Source organism: Ascaphus truei, chromosome 3 (genome assembly GCF_040206685.1).
Source record: "Ascaphus truei isolate aAscTru1 chromosome 3, aAscTru1.hap1, whole genome shotgun sequence".
Classification (NCBI taxonomy): Eukaryota; Metazoa; Chordata; class Amphibia; order Anura; family Ascaphidae; genus Ascaphus; species Ascaphus truei.
In genome coordinates this window covers 226987047-226996910 of record NC_134485.1, presented here as the reverse complement: position 1 = coordinate 226996910, position 9864 = coordinate 226987047, and positions in this window count along the sequence as shown.

Below are 9864 nucleotides of genomic sequence, written 5' to 3'. Positions count from 1 at the left end.
AGAGTGTGGGGAGGGAGAGTGAGGGAGGGAGAGAGAGAGGGAGAGTGTGGGGGGAGAGAGACAGGGAGAGTGGGGGGGAGAGAGAGGGAGAGTGTGGTGGGGGGGTGAGAGAGAGAGGGAGAGTGTGGGGGGGAGAGAGAGGGAGAGTGTGGGGGGGAGAGAGAGAGGGAGAGTGTGGGGGAGAGAGAGGGAGAGTGGGGGGGAGAGAGAGAAGAGTGTGGGGGAGAGAGAGAGAGTGTGTGTGGGGGAGAGAATGTGGGGGAGAGAGAGAGTGTGGGGGATAGAAAGAGTGTGGGGGAGAGAGAGAGAGTGGGGGAGAGAGAGAGAGAGTGTGGGGGAGAGAGAGAGAGTGGGGGAGAGAGAGAAAGAATGTGGGGGAGAGAGAGAGAGGGAGAGTGTGGGGGGGAGAGAGAGGGCGAGTGTGGGGGGGGAGAGAGAGAGAGAGTGTGGGGGGGAGAGAGAGAGGGAAAGTGTGGGGGAGAGAGAGAGAGGGGGAGAGTGGGGGGGAGAGAGAGAGAGAGTGGGGGAGAGAGAGAGGGAGAGTGTGGGGGGGAGAGAGAGAGGGAGAGTGGGGAGAGAGAGAGAGGGAGAGTGTGGGGGGGAGAGAGAGAGGGAGAGTGTGGGGGGGAGAGAGGGAGAGTGTGGGGAAAAGAGAGAGGGAGAATGTGGGAGGAGAGAGAGGGAGAGTGTGCGGGGAAAGAGGGAGAGTGTGTGGGGGAGAGAGAGAGTGTGTGGGGGAGAGAGAGAGTGTGTGGGGGAGAGAGAGAGAGTGTGTGGGGGAGAGAGAGAGAGTGTGGGGGAGAGAGAGTGTGGGGAGAGAAAGAGAGAGTGTGGGGGAGAGAGAGTGTGGGGGAGAGAGATGGAGAGTGTGGGGGGGAGAGAGAGAGGGAGAGTGTGGGGGAGAGAGAGAGAGAGAGTGTGGGGAAGAGAGAGAGAGTGTGGGGAAGAGATAGAGAGTGTGTGGGGGAGAGAGAGTGTGTGGGAGAGAGAGAGTGTGTGGGAGAGAGAGAGTGTGTGGGAGAGAGAGAGTGTGGGAGAGAGAGAGTGTTGTGGGGAGAGAGAGTGTGTGGGGGGGGGGGAGAGAGAGAGAGTTTGTGGGGAAGAGAGAGAGAGAGTGTGGGGGAGAGAGAGAGAGTGTGGGGGAGAGAGAGAGTGTGGGAGGAAGAGTGTGGGGGGAGAGAGAGAGGGAGAGTGTGGGGGGGGGGGAGAGAGAGAGGGAGAGTGTGGAGGGAGAGAGAGAGGGAGAGTGGGGGGGGGAGATTGTGTGTAGGAGAGGAAGTGTGGGGGGGAGAGAGAGAGGGAGAGTGTGTGGGGGAGTAGGAGGGAGAGTGTGGGGGGGAGAGAGAGAGGGAGAGTGGGGGGGGGAGAGAGAGGGAGAGTGTGGGGGGGAGAGAGAGAGGGAGAGTGTGTGGGGGAGAGAGAGGGAGAGTGTGGGGGGGAGAGAGAGAGGGAGAGTGTGGGGGAAAGAGAGAGAGAGGGAAAGTGTAAGGGAGAGAGAGAGAGGGAGAGTGGGGGGGAGAGAGAGAGAGTGTGGGTGGGAGAGAGAGAGAGAGTGTGTGGGGGAAAGGGAGTTTGGGGGAGAGAGAGAGTGTGGGGGAGGGAGAGAGAGAGAGAGGGTGTGGGGGGGAGAGAGAGAGAGAGGGTGTGGGGGGGAGAGATAGAGAGAGATAGTGTGGGGGAGAGAGAGAGAGAGAGAGTGCGGGGGAGAGAGAGAGAGAGTGTGGGGTGGAGAGAGAGAGTGGGGGGAGAGAGATAGTGGGTGGGTGGAGAGTGTGGGGGGAGAGAGAGAGTGTGGGGGGGAGAGAGAGTGTGGGAAGGAGAGAGAGAGTGTGGGGGAGAGAGAGTGTGGGGGGAGAGAGAGAGAGGGACAGTGTGGGTGGAGAGAGACAGGGAGAGTGTGGGGGGAGAGAGAGAGGGAGAGTGTGGAGGGAGAGGGAGAGTGTGGGGGGAGAGGGAGAGTGTGGGGGAGAGAGAGAGTGTGTGGGGAAGAGTGAGAGAGTGTGAGAGAGAGAGAATGTGTGGGAGAGAGAGAGAGTGTGAGAGAGAGAGAGAGAGATAGTGTGGGGAAGAGAGAGAGAGTGTGTGGAAGAGAGAGAGAGAGAGTGTGTGGGGGAGAGAGTGTGTGGGAGAGAGAGAGAGTGTGTGGGAGAGAGAGAGAGAGAGAGAGTGTGGGAGAGAGAGAGAGTGTGTGGGGGGGAGAGAGAGAGTGTGTGGGGAAGAGAGAGAGAGAGTGTGGGGGAGAGAGAGAGTGTGGGGGAGAGAGTGTGGGGGGAAGAGAGAGAGGGGGAGTATGGGGGGGGAGAGAGAGAGGGAGAGTGTGGGTGGAGAGAGAGGGAGAGTGTGGGGGGGAGAGAGAGAGAGTGTGGGGGAGAGAGAGAGAGTGTGTGGGGGAGAGAGTGTGTGGGAGAGAGAGTGTGTGGGAGAGAGAGAGAGTGTGTGGGAGAGAGAGAGAGTGTGGGGGGGAGAGAGAGTGTGTGGGGAAGAGAGAGAGAGAGTGTGGGGGAGAGAGAGAGTGTGGGGGAGAGAGAGAGTGTGGGGGAGAGAGAAAGTGTGGGAGGGAGAGTGTGGGGGGGAGAGAGAGAGGGGGAGTGTGGGGGGGAGAGAGAGAGGGAGAGTGTAGGGGGAGAGAGAGGGAGAGTGTGGGGGGAGAGAGAGGGAGAGTGTGGGGGGGAGAGAGAGAGAGTGTGGGGGAGAGAGAGAGGGCGAGTGTATGGGGGAGAGAGAGAGGGAGAGTGTGGGGGAGAGAGAGAGAGAGAGAGAGGGAGAGTGTGGGAGGGAGAGTGTTGGGGGAGAGAGAGAGTGTGTGTGGGAGATCTAGTGTGGGGGGAGAGAGGTGTGGGGGGGAGAGAGAGAGAGTGTGGGGGGGAGAGGGAGAGTGTGGGGGGGAGAGAGAGAGTGTGGGGGGGAGAGATAGAGTGGGGAGGAGAGAGAGAGGAGAGTGTGGGGGGGAGAGAGAGTGTGGGGGGAGAGAGAGAGTGTGGGGGGAGAGAGAGAGTGTGGGGGGAGAGAGAGAGTGTGGGGTGGAGAGAGAGAGTGGGGGGGAGAGAGAGAGAGTGGGTGGGTGGAGAGTGTGGGGAGAGAGAGAGAGTGTTGTGGGGAGAGTGAGTGTGGGAGGAGAGAGAGTGTGGGGGGAGAGAGAGAGTGTGGGGGAGAGAGAGAGTGTGGGGGGAGAGAGATTGTGGGGGGATAGAGAGTGTGGGGGGAAGAGAGAGAGTGTGGGGGGAAGAGAGAGGGGGTGACACACAGAGGGGGAAACGGTGGGTGACACACAGAGGGTGGGTGGGTGACTGGCTGGCTGGGTGACTGGCTGGCTGGGTGGCTGGGTGGCTGGCTGGGTGACTGGCTGGCTGTGTGACTAGCTGGCTGGGTGACTGGCTGGCTGGGTGACTGGCTGGGTGGGTGACTGGCTGGGTTGTTGACTGGCTGGGTGGGTGACTGGCTGGGTGGGTGACTGGCTGGGTGGGTGTCTGGCTGGATGGGTGACTGGCTGGCTGGGTGACTGGCTGGGTGACTGGTTGGGTGACTGACTGGCTGGGTGGGTGACTGGGTGGGTGACTGGCTGTGTGGGTGACTGGCTGGGTGGGTGGTTGACTGGCTGGGTGGGTGACTGGCTGGGTGAGTGAGTGGGTGACTGACTGGCTGGGTGGGTGAGTGGGTGACTGGCTGGCTGGGTGACTGGCTGGCTGGGTGACTGGCTGGCTGGGTGACTGTCTGGCTGGGTGACTGGCTGGCTGGGTGACTGGCTGGCTGGGTGACTGGCTGGGTGGGTGACTGTCTGGCTGGGTGACTGGCTGGCTGGGTGACTGGCTGGCTGGGTGACTGGCTGGGTGGGTGACTGGCTGGCTGGGTGACTGGCTGGCTGGGTGACTGGCTGGCTGGGTGACTAGCTGGGTGGGTGACTGGATGGGTGGGTGAGTTGGTGACTGAATGGCTGGGTGGGTGACTGGCTGGGTGGGTGAGTGGGTGACTGGCTGGGTGACTGACTGGCTGGGTGACTGGCTGGGAGACTGACTGACTGGCTGGGTGGGTGGGTGACTGACTGGCTGGGTGACAAACTGACTGGGTGACTGACTGACTGGCTGGGTAACTGGGGCTGGGGTGGACTGACTGACTGGGGGGTGACTGACTGGGGGGGGGGTGATTGACTGGGGGTGGGGGGTGACTGACTGACTGGGGGGGTGACAGACTGACTGGGGGGGGTGACTGACTGGGGGGGGGGGTAACTGACTGGGGGGGTGACTGACTGGGGGGGTACCTCTGGTGTCACACACGTACTCCCATACACACACACTCCCACATATACACACACACACACACACACACACACCCACATATATATATACAGACACACACCCATATATACACACACACACACACCCCATATATACACACACACAAGCACACACGGGGGGAGGAAAGGCCGCGACCACCACCACCATGCTCCTCCCCCACCCACCCGCGCCCATCTCCCGCTCGTGGGGGAGCAGGCCGACATCCCCCCATATAACTCATGCGGGCATAGTGGAAGCTTTGGGGTGGTGGAGAGGTGGCAGGGTGGGTGGGAGTCATGTGGCAGGCGCCCAACAGGACAGTCAGCCCCGCTGTGGCCGCCACTGCCCTGCTCCTCCTGTTGGCATGTCCCGCAGTGCACGGGCAAATAGGTATGCACCATTAAGCCAGTCAGCCCGGTATCCCCCCTCCCCCCACCTCATGCGGCGGCTGCGCCGTCATGAAGTTAGCTAGCGGGGAGGCACGTGGTGAGGGAGGCACGTGGTGAGAGCGCACCCCCCCTACGTCCCCACGGGCTGCAGCAGTGGGGACCTCCCATCCCGGGCAGTGATCAGTGGATCGAGGGACAGGAGGAGGGCAAGGGGACAGGAGGAGAGGGACAGGAGGAGAGGAGGGGGAAAGGAGGAGGGGACAGGGAGGGGACAGGAGGAGGGGAGAGCTAAAGCAAAGGCGCGTACTGGCGGGAGAGAGCACGAGCAGAGGGTCGCGGTGGTGAGAAGGGAGCCATGTGGGGACCAGGGGGATCGCACAGGTTTTCTTGCCGGGAAGGAGCAGAGGGGCCGCAGCATGGAGAGATTGGAGAGTACTTTCCCTCCAACAGATCTCCAGGCAGAAAGAATGGCCGCTTGTTGTGGGCGGGCTCATATAGAGCCTGGCTGCACGCTCTCAAAGCCTGGGAGCGCGCGCCAATCAGCTGTCAGGTAGGGGGAGTTTTTTTTTCCAGCGCGAGCAGGGAAATTTCAGCGCGAGCAGGGAAATTTAAAAAAAACAAACACGTGTGCTGCTTGGGCCAATATTTACTCGCCCGGCGGTTAAATCCACATGCCCCGGGCGTGTAAATGTATAGAATTGTCGAACACTGTATATATATATATATTTTTTTTGTCAGTGCACAGAAATGGGCTGCGCTTGGCATGCAGATGTTAATGATATATACTAACAAAAATGTGCACCAAATAAAAGAGAAAGTGCATCAAAATTGTCCACTGAATTTAATTTGGCCTGAACCCTAAAACGCCTGTTATTAGTCTTAGTGCAGAATGAAAGTTGCTATGGGGCCCATTCTGGTAGCTCCAAAGTGTGACAAGCCGCTACTAAAATACACATTAGAAGCGGATTGGCATGCTTTGCTATTCTGTATGTGCTTTTCCCATGTCCAATTTGTTTCTAAAACAACTTTTTTTTTTAGAAGCGGTTTCACTCTTGCTCTGGCAATCCAATTGGTTTGTCAAAAAACCCTCTATCTTGTATTTTTTGCCCACAACTGCTATTCTTATAGCTCCATTATGCAAACCGCTTCTAAAAACGCACTTTATTTTTTAACACCACCTAATGAGTGGAGAGATTGCGAGTAACATCTACAACCTGATATATGGGTTTGGCTGAGAGAGGAAGTAGGTAAAGGTGCACTCAAAATTAGTCGTTTTACCTCCAGATAGAGTATAATATTAAATTTTATTAGGCTCTAAATGTGAAAAATGTGCAGCTAATATAAATTTATGACTCACAACATCAATTGGCTTGGCTAAGAGAGCAGAACCCATATGTCAGACTGGGGATGGAGTTAGTACCCCCTCCTCTTAATCCGCTCATAAAGCAAGTACAATCCGGGTATTTTGGCTTTTAAACCGTACAGTTTGTCACTTTATAGAGACGTGTTTTGCAATAGCAAATACAGTTTTTTTGTCACATTTCATTGAGCTACATCTATAACCCTGATGAAGTTACCTAGTGTCACAAAACACGTTGGATTTGTTCACAGTCGTACCCTTCAATTGATGTGGTGACTTCTTGCTCATTGAGTCACAATTATTCCATAAGATACAGTGTTTGCAGAGATATTTTTGCAAGATTATATATCTGTTTAGGCACACCTCTATCAGTGCCTTTTCCTGCCTTCGGAGCGGGGATTGCATTGGCCGCTACTCACAACAGATGAGAACGCTGACGATGCAGATGCTCCGAGAGAGGGTGATTTCACCGAGTGAAGCAGCTGTTCGGGATTCCCTTCCATCAGGCGTACCGCCCCCCTGCCACGACGGTAAGCAGCAGTGTATGCTGACTACAGCAGGTGGTCACCAACACTCAAATCCGCGGTCGGAGGGTCGTGGATATGGACACTTACACCATCTAAGAGGACATCCATTGGGATTGGCAGATGAGAGGAGTTTCACGTGCTATCTGGAGTTCTGGTTAATATACCTCAATGCTTTAATTATCTGCATTTTTGTACGTGCATATCTTACCATCTTAATATATTCTTATCAAAATACTATGCTATGAGAAGTCCTGGGCTTTCTTTTTTCTCTCTTCTTCTGAATATGCCAAACCGCTCGGTTTAGCAATGATAACTTCGGAGCTACTAGAATGTCCCTATGTCTCAACCAACAAAATGTATCTGATACAGCAGGAATGTTTCATTATATTCAGTAGATTAACAAAATGCATTATTTTCCCAGTATGGCTATTGTAAATAATATTGCTGTGGTGATGAGGGGGTTAATTAGGCCATTATTAAAGGCATTATAACGGCTGATTAACCCTAAATCACATTGGGACTGAAGGAGTTAACTGTATGTGCACCACACTGATCTGTTTTTCCCTACACCATCTTTATTGTCCCCATTTTGCAGCTCAGTCCATAGCTGCAGTAATGTCAATGTATGCGAATTGGGCCAATTGTATTTCAGATACATGGAGCAAGCTAGCACTCTAATTTTTGGAGTGCAGCTAGCTAAGGATGTACTAAGCCCATACATATTGTTTGGTGTCCCCCACACATACAGAAAGTGTATATCTATATATAAATATATATATATATATATATATATATATATATATATATATATATATATATATATATATATATATATAGATACAGTATTTTAGTTATATTTTAAAAGGTACCAACAGGAAGCTTTTCCTGTCAGCCCAGCAATAAATGTATTAACATGCATATATGTTAGTTAAAAGTAAATAGGGGGGGGATGCCAAAAAGGGCAAAACAATGAGCTGATGTGGTGGAATAAGGGGGGCAATGTTTTGGGCAGGATGCTCCTTCTTCAGGCCCGTTCCCATGGATCCTGAAAAAAGGAACCTGTGGTACTTCCCTTTACCCCAAACCACAAGGGCCTCCCTCTGTAAAAATAATGGAATCGCTACACCAGATGGATCTACCAAGATGTACTCCCAAGGCAGGGAGATAACTGCTGTGAGAACAACCTCTAGAGGACTGAGTCACGGGTTATACACTACTGTAGTATGGTGCATGAGTATGACAGTAACATTTATCTGTACAGCTGCTAGCTAGAAAACACTCTATGGTATGACCTCTTAGGTAATCACTGACCCTATACTCAGCCGGCCCAATAGTAAGTCATTAGTTCAAGGTGAAATCCCTAATGAATAATGTCAATAAGGTACCATGGAGCAGAACGGACACTATACCACTTAAAAGAAATAATGCATAGGCCATATGTGACACTCGATCCGTTATATCTGTCCATCTGTGTAGCTGACAATTTCGGTTTTTGATATATAACAGTGTTGAACTATTATTTCTACATTTATTTTATCTTTGTGTTCAGGATACTCCCACCAATTTTCTGCATCATATAGCATGTAAGAAGACTTCATATATACAACGTACATTTTAAGAGGGTTTGTATTACAATTTAGCACTGAAATTATGATGGCCCAAAAAATGTAAATATAATCTTGCTACTGTACATAAAGTAGACTCCACTGTTCTTTCCAATCCTGTATTGTACATAGTAATATGCTCTACTGGTTTCCTCCTTTCCTCATGAATGCATAATTCGAAGGGAAAAAAAAGACTTTGCGTTAGGTTGAACTCACAAAGTTAAGAAAATATAGCCCTCTACTTGATAAGAGTGCTCACAAGCTATAATGCAGCAGTTAGCAACCTTGTTTAAAGTCTGTAACTCCATAAAAAGGATATTACCAACTATTTAGTGATGTCTCTATCTAGACTAATATCTACATTTTTGAGCTTGGGTTTAGATAAATGTTATCATTTAGCTCGCAAACAACAGCCACAATCTTAAGAGTCACAGACACATGTATAATACTTTTCCGGAGCTTGTGTTACTGTATGTACCTTCATGGGAATTCCCCCCATACTGTACACAGTGCAGAATGTTTGCGTACCAGTTGGGATTCTGTTGAAATCATGTTAATGAAATCCAAGCTGGTATTGTGACTTATATTATACAGTATATAAAGTTGCATTGTGACCCAAAGAATAATTTTTAATGTATGTCTTTATATTAATCTATGGCATCAAGGCAATGCTCAATTTATGGCTACCTCTGGAAGATAATGACTATTGTATGAACATGTAACACAAATAACAAAATAAGCCCTTCTCAATACTAAAGGATATGTTTGGGAGAGGGGAGGGGTACAGGTAAGAGAATATACAAACTATGCCTACCCAAAAATGATATAAAATACCCTTATATTTCCACGATCAAGATGGCCTCCTTTTTTCTTTTCTAATAAAATGTAACCTTTATGTAACCCATGTTCCCCCCCCCCCCAGACACAGATGCCATATCTAGGGTGTAGTGAAGGCTGGCTACATGTATGTTGGTGGTGCATACCTGCCAGTAACAGGAGGGCCTGAGTCTCCCGCGGTGATGTCGGGGATACAGGACCAGGCTTCTGGGGTCTATGCCTCCATCTTGTCCTTAGCAACGGTGCAGCGCCTCCATTCTCTATAACTTCCCAGAATGTGGGGTAGGACCCTTATAGAGAAATAACCCTGGTCCCAGGGTGAATGCTCCAGAACACACACACAGTCTGATGTAAAACCGCAATGTCTCTTTATTGTCTCTTATCACAGCAGCAGCACACAGTAGCCGCAGTTCAGATACTGTACAGCAGCAAGTCCTGTGCAGCAGGCTTTCAAATGTATTGGTATTCCTCCTCTCCTTCCCTCCAGTAATGTCTCCAGACAGGATGGTCTGGATGGGGCCTCAATACCCCTGCCTCCACCTCCACCAGGGTAGGCCCTGCGGGTGAGGCTAGATCTCCTTCCCCTCACCCCCTGAGCAGGGTGAGGGCATTGGTTCACCTCTATATAGGTCTGTCCTTATCTCCTCTCGGTCCTACAGTACTTAAGACTGCACACTCTCCTCAGCTCCCATCTGATGCTCCAAGACTGACCAGCTACCCTCACAGCTGTCACAGGGTCATCTCTCCTTTCTCTGGTTCAGCAGACACACTGCTCTCCAGAGACTCCAAACTCTCACAGGCCTGACAGACAAGACTCAACTCCATGCAGAACTGACTCACTCACAAACACAGGACAGCCCACTAAATAGACTCAGC